The sequence below is a fragment of the Gobio gobio genome, assembly GCF_949357685.1.
Source record: "Gobio gobio genome assembly, chromosome: 20".
NCBI classification, from domain to species: Eukaryota; Metazoa; Chordata; class Actinopteri; order Cypriniformes; family Gobionidae; genus Gobio; species Gobio gobio.
In genome coordinates, this window is record NC_137113.1 from 13,372,610 (window position 1) to 13,398,681 (window position 26,072).

A 26,072-nucleotide genomic window follows, 5' to 3' on the forward strand; every position below is an offset into this window, starting at 1 on the left:
AATGGGTCGCTCTCAGGAGCTCAGTGAATTCAAGCGTGGGACTGTGATAGGTTGCCAACTGTGCAATCACTCTATTCTAGAAATTCTCACTACTACATATTCCAAAGTCAACTGTTAGTGGTATTATAACAAAGAAATTGGGAACAACAGCAACTCAGCCACAAAGTGGTAGGCCACGTAAAATCACAGAGCGGGGTCAGCACATGCTGAGGCGCACAGTGAGCAGAAGTTAGTAATATAACTTTCTGCAGTCAGTAGCTACAGACCTCCAAACTTCATGTGACCTTCAGATTAGCTCAAGAACAGTGCGTAGAGAGCTTCATGGATTGGGTTTCCATGGCCGAGCAGCTGCATCCAAGCCTTACATCACCAAGTGCAATGCAAAGCGTCTTGTCCAACATCTCGCTTCTAGAAGAATGATCAAAAATTCCCATAAACACACTCCTAAACCTTGTGGAAAGCCTTCCCTGAAGAGCTGAAGCTGCAAAGGGTGGGCCAACTCCATTAAACCCTATGGATTAAGAATGGGATGTCATTCAATTTCATGTGCATGTGAAGGCAGGCGTCCCAAAACATTTGGCAATATAGTGTGTGTACAATTTTAGACACATCTTGAAGCTGTTTATTGGGCAAATCCACTGCATCTGGGATAAAAGATTAATACAATACAAACTAATATTTTTGTATTATAATAATTAATATGTATTTATTAAGATTAATATATTTATCAGTATTTATAGACAGTATATTGTAAGTATGATATTTTTATCAACCACACCCAAAACTTAATTTTCTCTAAGAAATACAGAGAAGATACAAATGAAAGCATTTAATAAGGCAATAAACCACACTGTAAAAACAGTTTTACTCTGATAATAATAATCAAATTTATTCCACCAATTAACTTAGTTAATTTAATTAGGAATGTAATTCTCAATGCAGCAATGTGGCATGTTAATATTTAACGTGCGATCACAGGTGTGTCGACTTTGATTAGATTCGCTGCATTCAGAGTCAGAACTATCTAAGTTTGGTGAGAAAGCCAGATGTTCTGAACTCCTTCGAGTGTATACAGCTGCATGAGTCTTCAGCTACAACTTTCAAAGATGTCTGAATTTTTCCCTTCATCCATGGTTTTTTTTTTGAATATATTAGCTGCTAATGCCCTCATACAGATCTAGTCCATATCAATGCAGAAGGCAAGCACATAACAGAGACTAGAATATGAGTTTGTCTCTGTACACACAGCAGGGGACAAGGCAGTGGAGAGTAAAGAGAGTTCACTGATGCACAGTATGTCCCAGACACCAGCACAAACTCTCTACGAATCTGCATTCTAACTGCGTCACATTAGTCTAATTCAGCCACCTTGTACAAACACAACAAGAGTTATTGGAGAAATGTCACAGAATGAAGTGACACACTCCCAGTCTCCACCAGAATACTGCAAACTATTGATGAAACATTCTTAACCCTTGTGTTATGTTGTGTTTTGATTTTTAAGTTGTCAGAAATATCAGTTAACCTATGTTTTTTTTCTTTAAATTTTGTGACTTTTTCTCATTTAGAGTCATGAACATGCATGCAAAGTTTCAACATGCTGATGATGTGTTGTACACAAAAGTACTGTTACGTTCGTGATATTCACGGGTCAATTTGACCCGCATATTTTAATGTTCTAAGGCAATTGTAGAGACCCAAAATAATAACATTATATTTTGTTAATTTAGTTTTTTACTAACCTATGAAGCTAAAAAAATTAGCTTTTCCCCATTTTTTTTCAATACAGAAATATTTTTTGTATGCCAGAAATGGTAAAAATGAGCTTTCATTTCGTTTTTCAATCCATCTGAAATACTATCTAACCTACATTGTTTTTCTTGAAATTGTGTGACCTTTTCTTATTTAGGGTCATTAACATGCATGCAAAGTTTCAACATGCTGATGCGTTGTGAAATGTGCATATACAAAGTTTATACACCCTTTATACACTGTTTGTGGGTCAATTTGACCCATAGGACAGCTATTCAAAAGCAACTGTACAGACACAAAATACAAAACACTTTGTTGTATCTCAGAGCTCTTCAACTCAAATCCTGAAGTGCCAGTGTCTTGCTGAGATTAACAACTTCATGAAGCAGTGTTTTGAAACCGGCCATTACTGTATAAGTCGTAAAAGTAAAGTTTAAAACAAGTTATAGAAGTTTATGAACATGTAAAATATATAATATATATATATATTATATAAAATATACATTTTACAAAACATGTTCAATTCTAAAACCTCAAGAAAATCAAAGCTAAATATCTGTACAAATTCTGTACCAAATTTTATGTTGATATCTAAAAAAAAAAAGATGTTTTTGTGCGCAGTACCAACTTTTCCCACTAGATGACATGTAGACTTCAATTTTTCCATTTATGGTTTGAGTGATCTGAAAGTTATATTTTCATACTTTTCAAAATATTTATGAAGTAGACATACTATTCAGAAGTAGTTTGGGCAGTAATGTTAATATTTGATTTGAATTCAATCTCTAAAATGCATATAAAAAAAAACATATGGAAAGAGTCAGAGTGCGCGTTATAGCACCGCATCACAAATGACGAATCTATTGTTATTTATCTACTGCTCAGTCATCTCTTTTGAAAATCAGTCACCAAATATGAAAATTAGAGTCTGAAAGCTTTAAAATGCTATATAGTTGGTCAATATTACTTTAGGTTTAGACTAAGATATTATTGTTCTAAGGCAAGTGTCCTAAGGGCCAATCTTAAAAATAGTGGTTAAAAATATTTTTATAAATCGTAAATTCAGATATTTATTCTTTGTAATGTGTGAAAAGTATTAATATTAAAAGTGAATTGTTTGTACCTGATTGTATGTGTTTTTTCATAGTGTGATTTTTGGGGAATTGTATTGAATCCAATTAGGGTCAATTTGACCCGGACCATAACGAGTGTAACCAGAAATCGAACAGTGCACGAGGGGTAAAGTGTTAGTTCACCGAGAAATGAAAATCAGCCCATGATTTACTCACCCTTAAGTCATCCTAGGTGAATATGACATTGTTCTTTCAGTCAAATAAAATCGTTGTTAAATTAAAAAATGTCCTAGTTAATCCAAGCTTTATAACGGCAGTGAATTGTTGTTTCACTTTTGAAGTCCATAAAAGTGCATCTATCCATCATATAACTGCTCCACATGGCTCCAGGGCGTTAATAAAGACCTTCTGAAGCGAAGTGATGCGTTTGTGTAAGAAAAATATCCATATTTAACACTTTGACTAAAATAACTAACTTCCGACGGACCGTCGTACGCATCGATTTACGGCGAAAGACGTATTGACGAACGCAGAAGGGCACACTTTAAAGGGTAGTTCACTCAAAATTTGGTCATTATTTACTCAGCCTCCTGTCATTTCAAACCTGACTTTCTTTCTTCTTTGGAAAAAAAAGAGAGAAATTGTCAATCATATACTGGTTGTGTTCTACCATGCAATTACAATGAATGAGGACAGGAGCTAGCAAGCTTCAAAAAGGATGCAAAGCATCAAGTACAATAAAAGTAAATTTTTCAACGTCAACTTTAAAAGTGCACAAGTGAAAACTTGAATACACAAACATGAACCCCCTCTTTCCCGTAGCTATAAACGAATGCCTTTTTGCTGTTCCAGAATACAAAAAGTCCTTTCACGGAACATAAATAAATCTAAGAGGAGCCAACATAGCAACTGACCTCCATTTTCTTTTCCAAACTATTTGGTTAGCACTAAGAAAATCAAAGCAACCTACATTCCATGTTTACCTTCCCACAGACTCCATTAAAAGTGCATGGCACAAACACCCAAACATACTGACATGGGTTACACGTACAAACTTCAGAATGAAGTGGATCTGGACGTTACCACATCAAAGGCATCTGGTTAAAAAGGCTCCTCAGATGGTCGGAGATGAGTGGACTAAAGCACATTTTTATAGGAAGTCAAAAGAATAAGATGGCTGAGTGTGTGTTTGCAGCTGTGCAGAGTTGCGTTGAAAGTCTGGTCGGGCTCTGTTGTATGGACAACATGACAAATGCTAGTTGTTGTGTGTGGGAACATCATTCTGGTTTCGGCCAGCTTTTAGTACAGTTTATGTTTTGTTTTTTTTACGACAATGGAGACCAGTTTTCTGGATCAGGAGAATGGAATGCTCGTGAACATCCAACAATCTCTGATCCATCAAACCAAATCCCACCCGTAAGGCTCAGTCTTAAAACTTTAAGTAGTCAATGTTTATTACTAATTTCAAGTATCTAATTGAGAAGAAAATAAAATGGATGAGTATAAGGGTTTATTCTTGTTTTTACATATATACATATATATATATATATATATATATATATATATATATATATATATATATATATATATATATATATATATATATATATATATATATATATATATATATATATATATATATATATATATATATATATATATATATATATATATATATATATATATATATATATATATATATATATTACTGGATTACACAAGTACTTGTAATTAGATTACATTTTAAAATACTCATCATCAGACTACGTACAGTTACTTTTCTATTGATTACATGATATTCTCACAAAGGCAGTAAATAATTCATAATTTATTTATTCTACTTCTTTGTTATATTTAAAATTTTCCTTTCTATAAAAGTCTATTGCTTATATAATGTTTAGAAGGTCTTCCAGGTTTGTGGAACTGCACACACAGACAAGCCACTATACATACATGAGCCGATCACGGAAAACTGAGACCCACACAGCATTTGATCACTGGATTTACAGAAATCATTTCACTTTTAAGTGTTTTCCCAGCTCCTGATAAACATTAATTATTATTTGAATTATCACTCAGTGAGTCATTTAATCATGTATTACTGGAAGGCTTTTGTCTTTCTTACACATTAAAATGTACACTCATGTCATTTTATAACTTCTTGCCCTAATATACAGTATTTACTTGAAGTAAGCTCTTAGATTTTAAGTAGGTAATTTAGATTAAAAAAATGTAATCAATAATAATAATAAAATGAAGTTCACAGTTCTCTTATGTCGGTTAATGGTCACATGACATTTAAATATTATTTTAGTAAATGTTTTATTTTGATTGTTTTTATTTGAAAAGTATTTTAATTTTTATGATTTGACTACTTAATAGTTTTTCATTCAACTCACAAACCCCGGAAACCCTGACGTAATGTAGTATTTAATGCACTTCATGTTGTTGACAACAAGGATTGGAATATATTTTCTTTCTCTTTGTATTTGTATATCCATATGGTACAAGATTATCCTATTCAAATCAATGTGATAAATGAGTAAGGTCAAAAGTAATAAAAAAGTAGCTAAAATACATTACCTAAAATGTGTAATCTAGATTACATTACAAAATTTTTGTAAATTACTAAATGAAATTTGTAATCAGTAACCAACTACAATTTGTAAGTAATCTACCAAGAACTATATAATGACTTGTTCAATAATACCTTGGCCCAGAGAATAATTTCAAATGAATTTATCATTATTACAATACAAAAAAAAGATCAAAATAAGAGTCCATGAAAACAGAGACAATCATGACTGGTAAATCACTATTTTTTTTTTCTGTAAAATAAAATATAATGCTTTCATAGCTACTCAGAACCGCTCCCATTTTCAACAAAAACGAGATAACGCTACTTTGGTGACATTATAAGGAATGTATACATTTGATAGGCATAAAAACCTGTTATCACATTTGAGCAATTCTACATAGCATGGTGGTAACAAGGCAAAGGCCATGGGTTTGATTTTCAGAAAATGCTATGTCGCTCTATGAATAAAAGTGTCCTCGTCATTGAGCCCTGCTCTATTCTTTCCTATACTGCTCATCAAGTCCACATTCTTGAACGAAATGGAAGGTTTATTCAATACCTATTCTGTCATCCACAAATCTCTACTTCGTTAAGTTTTTATAAGACAGAGTGTTTACATTTTTCACACAGCTGCCACAAACTGTTTCAATGTGTTTCATGTAGTCACTATTGAAGAATTTTCCAGAATTTCAGTAGATGCATCTCACAGCCCCAGCACCTAACAGAGCTATTTTCACCCTCCCCAGTGGAGGTGTCCATTACACATCACTGGGGATGAATTAAAAACACCTGATGAACAGGGAGGATTATTACAGTGAAGGTTGTGAATACCGCAGCGGAGAGGAATGTCAGTAGTCGAAGAAATCCATGCCATTCACCGCAGCTCCCTAACAGGCCTGACTCATTCCGCTTGGCACCTTTAGACCACCAGCCCCACACGGAAACAATCATCGGCGTAATTTCGAGTGTTTTAACAGCTGACATTTTGAGTGCATCTGTATGTGTGCGCTTTAAGGGGTGTTTGTGACTGGGAAGATGACAAGCACAATACCCATCATGCCGCATGTCGGTGCACAGCTTTCTGAGCTGTCGACTCGGGGTCATTGCTCAGCGAACAGTGCTGGGGTTCATTTTCTCACACTTTAGCCCTAATAGTGGGTTCAGCGTAACTGTGTGTGTGTCCAGCAGTTTAGTCCTGGGAAAATAAAACCTTTTGCAAACCGCATGTTTCTATCCACAATGCGAATGCCAGTGGATGTTTAAAACTTGAAAACCTACTGCATTAAATATATTCATAAACGTGTAGTAATGAAAAAAAAAATGATTTATATGGTTCTCCGTCTCGAGCCACATAACTAATGGACTTCATAGTGAGTTAGTAAAGCAGGAAAACCTCAGATAGCATCTTGAATACAAGGCAACAGTAGTGATGAGAAGTCAGATTCTTTTCCACAAACTGGACAGTTCGTTCCAAAAAAAACGTAAAAAAAAAACAAAAAAATGTATTGACATCACAATACTATTATTAAAGCACTCAATAATGACGTGAAACGCAGATGTTTTATATTCCTAAAGCATATAAAGTGAATAAACTAGTCTTAATCAACTGACTTTTTTTTTTACAAGAACCATGAGAAACATTAAAAAAACCCTTTCATTTCGCTCCCTCATTCAAGTCAACTCGGTTTACGCATGCTTGTATCATCAGCTCATCGGTTCTCCAACTACTATCAGTGTACTGCTGTTGACCCAAAAACTACTTCCATCTGATCAGTTATATTTCCAACACGTTTTATTTGTTACTTAATGCTTTTCAGCAAGAGACATCAGAATCATACATTGTGCCACCTTTATGAAACCCTCAGCAGACAGTTCTCAGCTTGTCAGACATGTGCGTACTGTTCTACTTGGACTAACTGGAGTGGTAAATGTGCTGCAAAAACCGGCATCATAGGATCATATACTCCAGGATATCGGATATCGAGTTAGAGTGATCTGTGCTGACTCGAGCCTTAAAGTGTTTCAGACAGTTCAATCTTAAAAGAACCGGTTCAAAAGAAAGATTTGGACATCAAGAACTGGACATCACTATGTGTAACTACCTCAGGGACCATCACATTGGCACTCAAGCCCATCCAATCACAGTGCGATATCCATAGAATATGAAAAAAACTCTTTATTTTTGTTGCAATTGACTTTTTGCAAAGACCCTCCTTAGAATAATTTCTGACCAATCCTACTTTAATAACTGTTGATACTGTCCGCTGCCATAACTGTCCGCTATTTTCTCAAACAGCTTTTGTGTGCTAGTCTATAAAATCCTGTTCTTAGGTATTATTGTCTAATTTTCCAGTTAAAATATCTTTAAACATATCTTGAGAAGTTTTTTTTTCTTTTCTTTTCTTTTCAAAATGTGTATCAAGCATTCCCAAATGTTGAACATTTATAAGAGCACCATTATTGTTTAAAAGTTTGGGGTCTGTATGTAAGATTTTGTGTGTGTGTGTGTGTGTGTGTGTGTGTGTGTGTGTGTGTGTGTGTGTGTGTGTGTGTGTGTGTGTGTGTGTGTGTGTGTGTGTGTGTGTGTGTGTGTGTGATTGAAAGTCTCTTATGCTCCTCAAGGCTGCATTCATGTGATCGTAAAAACAGAATTTGTGTTATATAATATTATTATTACATATTAAACTGCTTTCTACTTAAATAAATATTTAAATGTAATTTATTCCTGTAATGGCAAAGCTGAATTTTCAGCCTCATTACTCCTCCAGTCTTCAGTGTCATTCTAATATGCTGATTTGGTGCTGCTTAATATTTTTGTGGAAACTTTGATGAATAGGAAGTTCAAAGAACAGCATTTATTTGAAATATAAATATTTTGTAACATTATAAATGTCTTAACTGTCACCTTTGATTAATTAAATATGTCATTGTTGAATAAAACTATTAATAAACGTATTTAAAAAAATATCTTACTGTTCAAAAATAAAAGACTAGGACAAAAGACAAAAAACTAGAGAACTAGACTTACTAGAAAAAAACGAATGTAATTTCTACCTGAATGAGATTCAGACAAGAATTTACAAAACAAAGTAAATTCTACTCAATTTAAGCTTGTAGAAAGTAAATTGTAAATATCAAAGTTCTAAAATGAAGTAAAACCTACTCAACTATCTGATACGGTTGTTCCCATCATGCACTGGGGCATGAATAATTATACAGTTGCATTTTTCACTGTTTTCCAGCTGTATTTACATTTTTTTTAATTGTTTTTGTTGTTATAGGTTTAGTAACTTGCTGTTTTGTGACATCAGGAGTTCATTTTCTACTCAAAATGACACATTTATACTCAAAAACGATCCAACGAATGATACTGTTATTGTGTATTTTGTACAAAGTATTGAGTTCGGGTGGGTACCACACTACTTCTATTGTGTAGATATGTTGTCTACCCAATATTTACTGAATTATTTATTTAGAGGTTCAAATTAAAGCACACTTTAAAAGTATGGCTTAATTTAGTGCTATGTTTTTAGAGTAAAATGTTTTGCAAAGGAAACGTCAACTAAGTAGAATTTACTCAACAAACTTTGACTGGCCAAGTTAATAGTACTTATTTTCTTTGTCTGAGTCGCTTTGGTACATTTCTCGAATCATCCTCAAAATTTGCAGAACAGTAAGTGCATTTCTCAAAACAATTCGTACAAATAGCAAAACACCATGGATTACCTGCAAAAGCCAGTCTCTTGCTCAAAATCCTTAGTTCATCTCTCAAAAGTAAATATCTGTGTCAATGAACATGTCAGTGCCATCAGAATGACTAGTCCTTGTGTCATTGTGTACGGATAAGACAGTCAAATTGCTTGTCATGTTGTCGATATAACCGTGTACTCTGGAGGGATGTTCTGATGTAAACTATAGTTAAAGTTTTGATGACAATTATTGTAAATTGTAGGTTACACCTACAATACAGCAAGTGTATGTGGGAGTTTGATTGCAAGAGACTGGACAAGATTCACATTTATGCTTTATACTGTTAATTACAGTGCAGTCTTCCTGACGTTCCTGTATGAAGGGCCACAAATTCTCATCCACATCACAACGAATATCTTTAGAAAAAAAGTCTAATGGAAATGTATAGAAATATGCTTGACATATTATGACAACTTGTTCAATCATTTTGCATGTAATGACTTATGCCATGAACTAATGCCTAAATGTTGTGGGGGGTGGGACTATTCAACAGAGACCCATTATAATACATTTTGATGTGAAGATTGAACAGGTAGTTTTGAGAATTTCGATTCTGATCTGAGAAATGTATCAAAATGTAAAAAGTTAATTTCATGTTTTCTTATATGGGCAAATTCCGCTTATGTCCAGTGCTAAAAATGTTTGGAAATGTTACAATTTCTATGTATTGGCTTACTTGAACGCATTCTCAACGGAAGCAACATCACCCTCTTCTTGAACTGCAACACCTTCAAGTCTTCACTCCGATTGGTGGAGGTGATCACAAAACAGGCTTTCGAACATCTGGTCCTGGTGCATAAGTTGTATCCTACATTGCAACAATCGACAATAGAGCTCTTGTAATAACTTAATTCAAAACACAAATCATTCTCATGGTCCATTTTTGATGTGGCACTCGAGTTTATGTGAAAAGGATCACTGGTGAACAGTGAAGTCAGTCAAAGAGAACAATGGGCCACTGTGTGGAGAGGCCATTGAAGTTGTGACTTAACATTAAACAGTGTCACTCTGTCACATCAGGGGAGGGCGTCACAGACAGGGCAACCGGTTCTGAAAAATGAACAACAAGCTAACTGACATTTAGATTAAACGATGAAATCATTCATCAATGACTTCCTAGATCCAGCCAGAACATTAATAACCCCAACATAATTGATCTTCTGAACCATGAAACATATTTGAGTAATGGAAAGAAACGTAATTGATATCGCCATTACAGTGTGTTGAAGTTTGACTCAGTGTTTATATGAAACTAAAATGATATATCTATCCGTTTTAAGTTTGTTCTTGAAGCTGATTGCGTTTTAATGGGGTTAAGTTGCAGATTTTATCACTTAATATATTTTAGCATTGTCTATAGCTCTACTGAACTCAAGCCAAATCTTACAGCCTGCAATCCCTCTTGTACCAGGTTAAATCCAGTTTAAACTCACAGCTTGAATTTAAATCTGATAGCCCTAGACAATAGTGAGGCAATGTAACTTGCTCTCCTGATAACAATCGTTAAAAGTAGCTAAAATGTTCATACTTCAACGCGTTGATGTGTGTGCGCATGTCAATGCATTTTTGCGTCTTTCTAAACTACTTTGTGCATCTTTCTAAATGACATATCACATGTTGTCCTTTTAGGACCGAGGAAGAGTAACAGTGCAGTAATGGCAAATTGCTTGTTAAAGCAAGACGAAGTTCTGGAGTCGGGCCCTTAGGACGTCTCTAATAGTACTCTTCATTAACTGTTCTGCTCAGTGACCGCTTTGTCTGTGTTAGCGGACTAATCCCACCGATTACCATGACTTACAAAAACAGCCCTGATAGAGTAACGGGGCAGAAAGAATTCAGGGCAACCTCTTGTTCTTAAGGTGCTAAATAGATTTTTCGAGGTGATAAAGGAAAACTTGCACATAATATGTAATTATAAGACATTGTTCCTTCAGTAAGTCCAATAGGCTTATTCACAACAAGTCTGAATTTTGTGAAAGAAACACAAGCTTTCTTTAAAGTCTCAATTGTTTCTCCTACACATCAATTTGTTTAAAAAATGTTTAAAAAATTGGGGAGATTTTTTGATGTTATTGAAAGAAGTCTCTTATGCTCACGAAGGCTGCATTTATTTGATAAATACATACAGTAAAACATGAATATTGAAATATATTACTAGTGCAATTTAAAAAATAACTGGTTTCTATTTTAATATAATATAAAATGTAATGTATTCCTGTAATGTCAAAGCTGAATTTTCAGCATCATTACTCCAGTCTTTAGAGTCATGATCCTTCAGAAATCATTCTAATATGCCGATTTGCTGCTCAAGAAACATTCATGATTATTATCAATGTTGAAATCAGTTGTGTACAATTTTTTTCCAGGATTATTTAATGAATAGAAAGTTCAAAAGAACAGCATTTATCTGAAATATAAAGCTTTTGCAACATTATAAATGTCTATACTGTCACTTGATCAATTTAATGCATCCTTGCAGAATAAATGTTAACATTTTTTTTTTTTATTCTTACAGACCCAAAACATTTGAATGGCAGCACAATGTTACAAACGCTTTCAATTTCAGATAAATACTGTTCTTTTGAACTTTCTATTCATCAAAGAATCCTACATTTTTGTTTTACAAAACTGCTTTCAACATTGATAATAATCATAAATGTTTCTTGAGCAGCAAATCATCATATTAGAATGATTTCTGAAGGATCATGTGACACTGAAGACTGGAGTAGTGATGCTCAAAATTCAGCTTTGTCATCACAGGACTACATTTTAAAATATATTCGAATAGAAAACAGTTATTTTACATTTTAATAATATTTCACAATATTACAGCTTTTTTATTAACATATGTATGTATAAATATGGACCATAAATGCTCATACTATCACTTTTGATTAATTTAATGTAATTTAATGCAAACACAATGTAAATAAGAGATTTGTTGATTCTAACGGGAGCTTTGGCGCTCGCACTGTTTGATTGACAGATTCCAGCGATTGTAAAGGGAGCGTTCTTTGATCGATTTCTATATATAATTTAATCACAATTTAAACAGCAGATTATTTTCATCCTACTAAGAGAAACAATGTGAAGTTGACCGTTTAGTCATTGGACTGATTTAAAGACAATAAACGACTTTGAGACATAAACATCTGACTGTAGGCCTACATGATTCTAGAAATCACTGGTCATTGGTGATTTTGGTTAGACATGTACACATAATCCGTACATATCAGACGATCTGTAACAAAGCAACAGTGACACAGTTGCAACTTTTTTACTCACATAAGTGTGTTGCGCCGTTCCTGTCGGATCCAATATAAAAGGCACAGCATAGTTTTTTTAATTTCAGTCTCTCTGCAAATCCAATGCAGCTACTGTGTTTTTCCACAACCTGGCACTGCACAACATTTTGAACTCTTCAAAGGCATGTTTATCGCTTAGTTGCTCGATCCAGTGATAGCGTCACGTCTGCTATTTACATACTTCTACTTGTCGTGCTCGAATCAGTGGGCGGGGCTACTGAACTTTACGGTTTGTGATGTCACCAACCCAGGAAGAAGCTCGTTGTAGTCCCTACCAGTCATTAATTGTAGTCCTTTTCCGATTTCCGTAAAAGAAAATATCTCCCTTTGCATTGAACTTTGAGCGTTGTAACTTTGCAGATGTTGTTTATGCTCAAACAGCAACATTACACACTAACTAAAGTTAAAAAAGGGAAATCATAATCAAGGACCCCTTTGAATCTGAAATCTCACATGTGTCTCCTCTAGTTACAGGAAAGATCTCAATGTCTGCTCGGATTTGCCAAGTCAGATTCATAATGATCTCATCAAATTCTATTTTTTTTTTTTTTTAACAATTGGACCCGTTTGTACTGGATCTGTTTCTAATTTGTCCTACAGGAATGTAGAGAAACATCTGAGACAACATTGATAGTAAAATAAAATATAGTCAAGAACTCATTGCTGAGCACAGACCACATGATCACCCAAAATCAACTCCACACAACAATAAACAATATCAAATAAATTAAACGAACAGAGCAAGATCGTATAAACAGACAAAGCAATCCTGAGCTATGATAGAGCAATACAATTTTCCTCGGAGTTGCTGTGAACAGGCCTTTATTTGTCAGCTATACCTAAATTCCCGAAAAGTAGTGCATAAAACTCTGCGGCACTATTTGACTAAACATTTGGTAAATAACTGGAAATGTCCTGAATACACAAATTCCAGAACACTCATCAACTAACCTGTAGCTTAGACTGACAGACGGAGCCTGCTCAAATTAGACTGCCATTCATTTCAGCTCTGCGTTAAAAGTCGGAAAAAATAGTAAAGCTTGCTTATGGAAATCTTTCCTGTGTGAATTGGCTGCTTGTTTGAGGCTGCCTCCCTCCATTGCCCCCCTCTGATCAGGAAGTTTTATGCAGTTCACCTTTGACTTTCGCGTCTCCGTATTTATGCCTTTGAAAACAGGCAAATTATAACAATCATCACTTTCGGCTATACACGTCTGGGTCACTATGGTCCAGCAGAGCTGAGAGCCTTTTAAAACACCAAAGTCTCCTTCGAGAATAAGACCAATAATATGATCTTCTTGAATAGGGTGCTTGTCTTAAACACATGGGTTGCTACAACATTGTCTTAATATCTGCAGCTGCCATGAAATCTATTGCCTAAAACGGAGCATTTTTAAGATTTATTATTATTATTTACTGTTTAACTTTTATAGTGTAACCCAAACAATTACCAAAACAACCAAAGAATCACAGATATAAACACATAAAAAAAGAGAAAATAATCAGCTCATGAAAGACAAATGTCTGCCATGTCCCTGTTTAAGAGGAAATCTGGAATCAGATGGTAGAATAAATGTCAGGCTGTATGGTAGAGGTACTAAAGTGACAGGGAGCTGACAAAGTAAAACGCCGTATTTATGTGGAAATAATGACATGCTATTGCATGAGACTGGTAAAGCATTTCTAAGCGGCAGCAGAAAAGAGACATTTTCAGTGGGTATGTGTGGATCAAGGGTGCCACCTACAGCCGATTCCTTGCTTCCGTACAACCAACAAACTCTCGGGTCTCTCATAAATTGGTAACCTAAGCCCTTCAGGGAGGCATCACCGAAAACAAAGGCCGACACTTGAAAATAACAATCTGTCGAGTAGAAATAAATCAGCACCCCATCCACCAGCACTCCATACTTTGATCCACACTTTTCTTTCCACCAGGCTGACCTAATCAAGGGCTCTTTGAACAAGTAAAAGTTACCAAAACCACACAATGTCTGCCATTGATAAGAACAAATCAATGAGCAATCAGGTTAACTAAATGAGAGGTAATTCCAATTGTACAGCTCTGGAATTAGAGATAATTATCCACCCAAGTTCAGCTTACGTCTTCAGTCCTTATCAGCAAGGCTAATTGATCCAGCTTCTTCAAGAAATGTGACCTTAGTGAGAGTTCCTAGTTTCAGATAATGCACAGATCTTCAGATATTATTGTTGATGCTGCAGTTTTCTCAGCTACATTAAGGCTCTTTTTCAAAACCTAGTGAGCTGTGTAGGCAGCATTCGAGGCATTATAGGGTCTATAATTAGGCAGCTTTTAAGATACATTGCATATCTTTTTTGAAAGGCAATCCCATAATGCACTGAACACTTTAAACCTGAATAAGTTGGCAACATTTAAAGTAATCAGTTAGAAGAAATTCAAAGTTTAAGTAAGCAGAACTGGCAGAATTTTATTTTGTACTCACATATTTGAATTGCTCCTAACTCATTTTTGAGTAAGCAAATTCATACATTCAATTTAAAATGATCATGTATTGTCAACCTAAATAGTTTTAGTAGTGGAAACTTGGTTAGCTTTAACTAGTTCTAATTTAACTACGTACTTATTCAGTAAATGCTAACTTGCTAATTGTTAACAATGCTTTGATAGCATTAGCAGTTGCAGAATGAGTATGGGCCAACCCATAATGGTAACCCTCTTAACCCCACATAACAGAAACTCTTCTAAATTAGTATAGCAAAACATTACAACACCATCTCCCCCTTAACATTAATCTTGCACACAAAAAAACTTAATTTTTAGCATTTACTCTCCCTTTTGAGTGTCATGGCAAAGCATACTGGGAAACAGAAGTCCCACCCCAGTTTCAGTTAAAATTTTGTTTGTCTAAATGAAAAGAAACAAGTTCATAAAACTCAAAATAATGAAACAATTCAGATTATATAATATGTGTCTCTCCGTTTTGTGAAGTCCAAAGTAAATGAAAGTTCTAAATACTCATAAAAGTTAGTTTGATTGGCGAACTAACTTGTTTAATTTAAGTTTACCCTACGTAAACCAATTAATTATTTAGAGCATTAGGGTTTACAGTGCAAATGTAAAAATGCATTTAAGAGTGCTGCAGTGAAAATTTATTTTTGTAGGCCAACAAGTTAACATCACCCTGGTTTCCTCAACAAATAATTATATTGGCTTTTGAATTATTGCAGAAAATAAGCTCAGTGTTATTTTAGTATTATTTCTTCTAGTATTTCGTTTTTTTTTATTACTTTCCCATTTCTTTTAAAGATTTTCGTTTTAGTCATTGCAGTACTTTAACAAATTTTATAGATTTATTCAAAATTTAATACATTTTTAAGATTTTTAAGCTTTTCAACAAATATTTATATTTTATATTATTTCAGCTATATTTAATTTAAAGAAAATGGTTAGTGCAAGTTTTAGTTAAATTAAGAACACTGCTCTAAAAGTTTTGATTCTTAAACGTTTTTTTTTTAATCAAGAAGAGGATCTTTGGAATGAAGACTAAATAGAATCGCTAGAAGTAAAAAGCAAAAGTAAGGCTAAACTTGTTAGCAACCACCTTCTTTTAGACCTATAGAAGCATATAAAAAATCTAGTGGGGTATAACTGATAAATGTTATGTATTGTAGAATAAAGTTTGTGCTAATCACAGACCTTATTTCAGATATTTAAAATCCAAAACATACTGGGACAATGGCATTTTTTGTTTGAAAAAAATGCTAATTTATTTGGGGGTTTTAGAACTCATTCCTGCAGCACTTTTGCAATATGAAATAGAAATCAATTGACAATAGAAATCAATTGTCCAGTCAAATCTCTTGTGCACTTTGTGCTCATGTTTCCCAAATCAGCCACTTCATAGACGGCAGCTGTATATACAGGCAGTAGACAGCAAGGCAGTTCGCTAGGTTTTGCAGTCTTGGAGAAGAAAAGCTGTGGCTTCTTTGGTCCACTGTTTTTGTATTTAAGTGATGTCATTAGGTTTAGATATAGTTACACATCATACTCCTCAGGATATTTAGTCAATGACTGAAGTATTTACTTCAGCCACTGGATATTTAGCTTCAGATTTCTCTCCATAGAAAATATTATTAGGAAATAAAGAGAAACATGGTTTTGACAAAGAAAACCAAACCATCTGTTTCTACTGTGTTTCCTTTCACATCATATCCTGGTTGAGAATTACACACACTCACTATAATGGTGATTCCTTTGTTGTGACAATGTGGCACAATGACACAAGCACTTCTGGATGGAGAACTAACACTGGACTGAAGTATTTCAAACTTTTCAAACTTCATGTCAATTTTCTTGGTAGAAATGTTATTACCAAAGAGGCTTACCAAAAAAAAGCATTTTGAGTAGCTAGCGGGACATATAAGCAGGCCCACACAGAATCTGCGGTCACAGAACCTTCCACGTTTCGGCAGAAGTGAAACCCCATCATGCACTACACTTCCCCTGACCTTTTCATATTCATATTTTGCCTAATGACAACACTTTCATCTGCTACCAGTTTCGGCAGTGTAAAGGCTGATTTATACTTCTGCGTCGGACCTGCGCCCTAGCCTCTATGCCGTGGGCTACGTGCCGATTTTCATTTATACTTCTGTGTCCTTGTCCGCGTTGACGTGCAGTTACACATGCAGAGGGAGCATATGTACCCTTGAGGGAGGGGTTCTGGCAGACCAATAACAGCGCTTGCGGTCCGCGTAGAATTGGCGCGTTGTTACATTTTTGGAGAGGTGCACGTCAGGGTACATCATAGGCTACATGTGCAACACACAGCCTACGACGTAGCTACGGCGTACACTCAACGCAGAAGTATAAATTGGGCTTAAACAGTACAGCATGGTGCTAACAACAACATCATGGACTTGGTTGAAAAAACTTGGTAGTTTGGATGACAGCATTTCAATCATAACTCTTGGAAATAGTTTTAGTATGTTATTGATAATGTCAATGTTAATGTATTTGGTATTGGAGGACTACTGTTATGCTGCTGCTGTTTGATTATTGCTGCTGCTGCAGAGCAAGTATAGACTTACTACTGCTAACAGATACACAAACACGCTGCTGTGAGCATGTAAAATGTGCTGTTGCAGCGTAAATTAACATGCATAAATCCAGGTGGAGCTGGGGGAGGTGGAGGGTTTCAGAGCAACTCTGATAGCGTGCTGCAGGACTAGCCTACAGCAAACAATGATCCGGACTATTTAAATGCTAAATAAGAGGTGAATCAGCTTGTGTCATTCAGTAATGATGTGATTGCTTGCAGATATTATGTAAATGACCTAGTAGCCTGTGTCCTCTTGAGTTTTATGACTAAACTAGATATACAGTCAAACCAAAAATTATTCAGACACCAGATATAATTTTTTACTAGTGGGTGCAGGACGCTATAGTTAATTTATGAAAGTGAAAATAGCTAAATAAAGCAAACTGTGACATAATATACCCAAAAATTCTTCATACAGTTGACTACCACTAAAATTGTTACAAATTTGGGACCAAAATTATTCAGACACTTTGACCTGACCATAAGTGTTTTTTCTTTAATTGCTAATGCAAACTTTTACACCACAGACTGAACAAAATGAAGCATTGTTTGGTAATTGGTTGACCTAAATTGGTATTATCTAACTGTACACTTACATTTAACAGCTGACAGCTGATTGGTTGATTGTAATCCATTACATATCTTTCTATCAAAGTTATCTGACATTATCAAGATTAATTTGTTCTGACACAGTTTAACTCTGACTTCTTGTCATATTTTATTACCCTTTTCTAAAATATAGCGAATAAACTGTGATAATGTGAGAAAATGTTGAAGGTGTCTGAATACATTTTGGTTTTGACTGTATATACACTAATGTTGAAAAGTCTGAGATCATATATAAAAAAAAAAAAAATACTTTTATTCTGCATGAACGCATTGAATTGATCAAAGGTGACAGTACTCGATAATATTACAAAATATTTATATTTCAAATAAATGCTGTTCTTTTAAAATGTACAAATCATGTAAAAAGTATCACCGTTTCCACAAAAAATATTAAGCGCTAATAACTGTTTTCAACATTACTAATAAGAAATGTTTCTTGAGGACCAAAGGATCATGTCAGACTGAAGATTGAAGCAATGGCTGTTGAAAGTTCAGCTTTAAATACAATTTAAATTGCCTTTTAAATTATATTAAAACAGGAAATAATACATTGTAATATTTCATGAAATTAAACACACAGATAAATATATAAATATATGTATGGGTTTTGATTTGCTAAAAAAAAAGCTAAACATAAACTAGACCTTTTCCCCCAAAAAATGAGACCTAATTAATGTGGTTGCACTGCATACCCTCATTCTGTCATGTCTATCCAGCCTGTGGACAGTTCTGTCAAATGTCAGCATGCCATGCAAGTAAACTGTGGTTTAGGAGTTAAAATATGATCCACCAGGACCTCTGAGCAACAGCCTGCCATGTGCTTTCAACTGCCACCTCCATCTATGCAGCACATCTGCAACAATGTGATTTGACAGACCATCATGACTAAATCCCTCTGCTCTCAGTCAAATGGAGATCACAAGCCCTTCTGGTCATTCATATGCACCGGTTCCGCCTTATTGTTCAGCTTTTCAACTAACATCTGAGCTGTTTTATGGAAAGCAGAGTGTTTTTTTTCCCCAGGAACCTTCTTTCCTGCGTGCATCCACCCCCCTCACCCCGACGAACAGCCTCAATACGTCCTACCCCAGGTCTCAGAGAGGAACAGGAGGCTTGTGCGCACTCCTGCATGAAGCCTGTCTGTTGTTCACCTTTGCTTTGATTTCATGCTCATTATCTCACCATGGAGCCGGTGACCCTGGACAACAAGGCCGCTACCTGGGGGAACAATGCTGGGTTTTCAGGATTTCGGTCTCCGCTGAGAAGGCTTTTAGGAGTGCGTTCTCCTCCCCCGATTTCAGACTCAGTCACTGGATGGAGAGAAAAGAGGGATACGGTGAAGCCTAATTTTCTGCAGATTAAATCAAATTAGCACAAGAGAGCTCCTGAGAGAGGGGACTTCAGGGGTGAGGGGTGATTGCTCTTACTTACAGCCCACCCCTCACTCTCCACTGCTTTCACTTGCCGTTTGCTTCCTCCGCTGCACTGCTGCACAGCTGTTGAATGCGCAAACGAATCTTATCTGGAACGGAACCTCATCCACACCCTTCAGTAATGCCCTGAAGGCAACGGTAGAAAGCAGGTGGCAAGTAGAAAGAACTGGTCAGGATGGCCACCAACAGCTGCTGGACACAAAACCATTGGCATCAAAGGTCCAACTTTGAAAAGTATCATATAACTAGTTTCTGCTCCAAAACTCTTTGTAGTCAGACATTAGCCAAACACATTTGCTTTGAATAAGTGAATCAAAGAAAAAGACACTCACCAGGAAGTATTGTGCCCCAAAAGTATCCAAAACGTATGTTCCGTGCTTGATTGATGAAGGCTAACCAGAGAACACACTGCGTTGCGGTGGTGGCTAAACATATTTTATAGGCAGTATTTATTTGAAACACGTACACTACAGAACTTCCAGATAAATAGAAGTTGATCTCCATGTTGGATATGTTCTAAATTCATTTTCAATGGGGAAAAGACAGCTTAACAGAGATGACAGTGCAGAAGCAGCACTGAAAGCAGCAAAAGTATGACTGTTAATGACACATATTGTGCAAGATAAAACTTCATGGCTGCTGGGTTTCATTGACAAATCAGAAGTGATTTTATTCATATCCAATTACATTGGCATTAGGCTTTTACGTTAAAGTGGCAATAAAATGGAAGTAGCAACAGATCTTTTCTTCCATATTGTGACACACCCAAATGAAATAAACTATCAAAAAAGAAAAAAATGGGGAACTTAGTTCTATTCTGTTGTAGATAGGATGGAGGTAGTTGACTGAATGCGAGAGTGCAGACGATTGTAAGGATGGGATGGGGCTTAAGAAAAAAAAAATTCTGTCCGGCATACAGTACGTCACCAGAGAGAAGTCTTCACAATAAGATGCATTTAGAAAATAGCAAGAATTTTCATTTGATGTTGACTTTAAGACAGGCTTCATTATTTGACTGGATTGTCATTTTGCATTGTTACAAAGGCAAAATAAAAATAACTGGATGCAACTCGCATAAAACTCATCACTAAAATACTATGTACTTATCTTTAGAGTTAGAGAATCTCAAGAGATGATGTTCATTTGATGAACATCATTTGTTTAAAGCAGGCAGCTTTAAATCGTCTGCCACATCAACTCTACTTTCAACAACAAACCCCATCTCACAATTATTCTTCTGTTTCAATCTTTAAATTAGAACAACTCCCTAATAATAATCAGACATAAAACAACAGAGTTCTGACAGAGATATAAACAGTTTTTTCCCCCAAAGATCTCTTTACTCACAGTGTGAGTCTAACTTCAGCAAAATATGTTTACACTTCTTGTCGGCATCTCTAATTAATAAGGTAAAAGTCATAGTGTTTGTATATGCATGCAGAACTGTGAAGAACAGCCTGAAATAACACTCTTAAACAGGCACTTTAAAATATTGTATAAAGATTATAATGTAATGTATAAAGATCCTTTAAAATGTTTTAGATTCATAACTATTTTTTAAAAATTCATAACGTTCTGCCCTGAGAGGATCACTGATTTATGATCTCCGTAGGACAGTTTAGCTTGTACTTTGCTGCCCCCTAGCATCAAAACGTGTTTAAGCATACAAAATAAAGCCACAAAAGGAAGACGTACTAATAATCTCAAACTGCATTGATATAATGCAACATCTATCCATCAAATTATATGCGAGGTCAAAGAATATAACAAAAATATAATATAAGTATAAAACACAAATGGGACTGAGATCTCCTTACAAACATTCAAGAATCCTGTTGGAAAATCCAGATTAAGCTGGTATCTGTTTTGGAACATGGTTTGGAACATATATATCTATATGTTTTAGAAAATGGTTTCTTTACCTGGCTATTAATTAGTTGAACAGCCACCATGTTCCAAAAACCAGCTTGTAAAGAGGAAGAATTGTGCGCACATCCAATGAAACTTTTACAAGTGCCAGATTCAATAAAGAATAAATCAAAGTAAACAAAAATCTGCACACTGTTTATACTGCTCCCAAAGATGTATTAAAACATGCAACTTTTCAACCCAAAAGGGTCTTCGTCAGGCATCAACAAGCAGGTATAATTTGTATCTGTGTGTATCCAAAAAACAGCTTTACCACCTAGCTGGTTCAAGATGGTATAGCTAATGACCAGCAACTTGGACCAGCTGTGATGTACTAAACAACTCGATTTTCCCCCGGAAATGCCAATTTATCAAATTCAAAATAACATTTAAAATATTGTATCATGCTATTATATTATGTTACTTATATAGAGTTCAAAATATTAAACTGAGAATTCAGTTGTGTCTGGTTAGTTGTAACAAAAGTGTGTCATGCCTTTAGATTTCAGTACCTTCTCATAGGTCAGGTGCACACACCTAGTTTCCTTTATTGATGACAATGGTTGTGCTTCCAAACTGTTTTACTTTGGACACTCCTGCCATGTTTGAGACTCTGCTGCTGTCTGGTACACTCCTGAATGAAAGCCTCCAGTTGTGTGTCCGTCCTCAGCTGAAAGACTCCACGCTCTCTGGACTTGTTAGTCATTTCCAAATCTTTATGGTAATGTGTGGGCATGGAAGTTGGCCTCATAAACAATCGCTGTGGAGCCTTGCCATCTTCTGGGGAAGACGTATTCAGTGGGTCAATCTTGTTTGTGCCAGACTTTGAAGGATCTTTGAAGGATCTCTGGGATTGTTTGGGAGGAGAGTGAGGTGTCAAGCAGGTCTGCCTGGACTGTAAGGAGCTCTGAGGTTTGAGGTCAACGCTGTGGGCAGTGAATGGGGCATGGATTTCAGATGTTCTTTTGGTGGTGGTTTGAAATGATGGCTCTCTGGATGAATCAGGTCCCCAGGTATCTCGTACCCTGGCATTCAGCTCCATGTTGGACCTGGCTAGGCCACTATACCAGCTCTGCTGGGAGCTGCTGGCTCTTAGTAGAATTCGGTCAGGGGTCATGGGGTGGTGAGGACCTCGTTTTCTCACCCTTTCTCTGGCTGCCTTCTCACTCTGGCTGAGTACTGAGTGTTTGGAGCCAAACGACTTCTTATCTTTAAATAAAGAATTCATTCTCATATTTAATGCATGAACTTTCATCTAAAACTATAATGTTCTAATTATGTTCAAGCAAACACTCGCATATATTGAATCATTTGTGTTAATCTCTTACCCAAGTTGATGGTGGAAGTGCTTGGTGTGAGGCTGACTCGGTTTTGAAAGTCCTTGTGTCCACTGACAGGCCTGCCTGCTGAGAGAACAGTTCGGGCCCTGCTGTGACGATAAGCCTGGAGGTGACTCCATGTGGCCGCACTTGTGGACTCCTGCTGAGCATCTATAGGTACAAAAAACAGCATTGTTAAAGTCATCATGAAATGAAAATTCTAATCTCTAAAGGTCTTATTGTGAATGATTCATCCATGTGTTTCTTTTTTAAAATGTTGACCTCATTATGTTTAATCAAACCCTAACCCTTTTTTACAATCGATAGCAAGCTCTCATTCAGATCCACCTCCATCCAATGAACAACCGGTGGATTGTCACTGCCCTACATTTTTATCCTCAGACTCTCAAGTGTGTCACAATATGTAAGAAAAGATTCACTTTAAAAGGTGAGAAAACAATAGGGGAAGGAGATGGACCACTCATATAAAAATGAAAGAGAAAAACTCTTAACTCTTAACTCTTTGCCCGCCAAACACAGAATTTTCTGTTATTTGTGAGAAAACGCTTTCCCGCCACACACATACTTTTCCGTGTTTCCACTGTTATATGCTAGGGGGCGCTATTATGCATCTTCTGAATGAGTACAGAATCTCCTGATCAAAACACAGGTGAAGAAGACGCAAAAAAACAAGCTATCGTATGTAAGCAGATGCATATATAAAATAATGTGATCATCAACCTTAAAGGGTTAGTTCATCCAAAAATGAAAATTCTGTCATTAATTACTTACCCTCATCAGTGAGCCGAATCATGATTCGGATCGCGTGTCAAACCGCCAAACTGCTGAAATTTGGCGATTCAAACCGCTGATTCGACTCAATGATTCATAACGCTTCGAAGCTTCATGATGCCTTGTTTTGAAATCGTCATCACTATGTAAGTCGTTATTTAGGGTTTTTTTGCGCACAAAAACTATTCTCACCGATTCATAAAGTTATTTTAGAACCACTGTAGTGAGATGGACTTTGTAACGACGTCTTTAGTACCTTTTAAGGGTCTTGAGAGTGTAAAGTGCCATTGTGCCAATGGAGGCCTTTCAGAGCCATCAGATTTCAACTAAAATATCTTCATTTCTGTTCCGAAGATGAACGGAGGTCTTACGGGTGTCGAACGACATGAGGGTAAGTAATTAATGACAGAATATTCATTTTTGGGTAAACTAACCCTTTAAATATCATATAAATCAAAACTGCCTAATGTTACTCAATAAAATGTCGACCCAGAACGAGCTATAGGACTGTGCAAGCAGTAGGGGTGTTGATGGACTCCATCTGTGTTTGATCATTGCTCTGAATCTGATCTAGATGTAGTCTTTGACAAAAACGTGATTTTCTCAGCTTTTTGTTCAAAATGTTGCTTTTTTAATGAAACCTGCAGTTTCTGCAGTTCTGAGGGTCTGCTCTTTCTTTTAATATATTGCATGCTCAGATATTCATACAACAAAATATTCTATGGGCCATTACATTTTTGTGAAAATGATCAAAAATCCTGGCTGTGGCTGGCAACTTTTTTTTAAACGGGGAAATAGTTAAAGTTTAAATAAATAAATAGTTTTTTTTTAATATATGTTCCTTGAGGTTCACTTATAAATAATGCTAATAATTTTTTTTGCACAAAAAAAACTAATATATACAGTATGTGGAAATTTTCATCCTTCATTCAGACCCTCTGAAATTATCCATTTTTAAGAGGCAGCTACTTTAAGGCTTGTCAGTAACTATTATGATTGGCTAATGTCATTGCATATGAAACAGAATCGACTGACACTAGCTTTTGCACGTGAGTAAGTGTTTTGAAAACATTATCCATATAAAACTACCCTTTTAAGCATGTTGGATGTCAGCCACATTAGCTAATTCTTTGGCAAGACATGGCAAAACTATTTAATAAACAATGCGTTTGTTCAAATACTTCTTTAAATAGTATAAAATCATACTTATTGTAATTCAGAATCCACCGCAAGTCAAGATTACAAAATACATTCTGTATATTTGACTATAGTCTATAGGGCATTTGAAAGGTGGTACCTCGTTCACGCTGCCTACTGGAGGTTGAGAGGCTCTTGAAACGGTGGAAACGACTTTTTGGGCTGGGTGAATGCCCTCGAGTCCTCCGTTCAGTTCTCTGAGGCACATTCTCAAGGGAGATATGGGATCGCTCAAAAAAAGCACTGGCAGAGTAGTCCCAGTGAACCTCAGCAAACTGAAGCATCAGAATACTGCCTTTGGTGTTTACAACCACACTGACAGCATAACAGAAATCATTTTCAGATAATATAACATTACAAGGAAGAACAGCATCATTGAATTGTGCTTACAAAATGTAGTAATATGTCCGGACACAGAGTAAACTCACGTGTTGTGGTGTGTGTGTAGAGAAAGGACAGGGAATTGCTTCATGTTTGTCCTTATAACTCTCAGGCAGTCTCCATTTAAGAAGTTGAAGATCCGGATCTTTCCGTCCATGCAGCCGGTAATGATCCGCAGGAATAGGAAAGACATGGTTAACACCTCTCTAAAGATTATAATAGAGAATAGGCCAGAGATCAGATCATTTATGAAAGTGCACAATCATGCAATTAAAAGTTATTGATTAGAATGACCAGCTGTACGGTCACTGATTGGTTTTGTCACTTTGGATGCTGGAAGGTCCTCAGGCATTTTTTGAAGTTAGAGTTGGTACTCCATGCCTTGACCTCCCCGTCTGAACCCCCAGAGAGGATATGCCACTGATCGAAGCACAAACACAGCACTGCATCCTGGTGACCACTGATTTGCTGTAACAAGGAGAGAGTATTCAGTATATTTTTTCTACAATTGCTAGAACACATTTCTCAATATTAAGGTCACATTTTCAAAACTCTTCAGCAGCGGTTTATGTGGAGATAAACTGTGGATCGTTTATCATTGCTTTTGGACAAAATGCATTCAGTGACTACTTCTTTCAAATGACTAATTATTTATTTACTCAGAACACAAACACTACCATATATAACTAATAATTTTGTACTTCAATGTAAACAAGGATAATGTGTAACATATGGTGCAGTGAATTCTAAACAATAGAGAGAGTAATTCTTGTTTTGTTAAATGCTTTGTAATGCTTTCTGTTGTACACCTTAAAATAAAGTGTAACCAAAGTTGGTTATGAGAAATGTGAATAGTGACCAAAAGTGACCTAAGTATTGAGAAATGTGTCATAG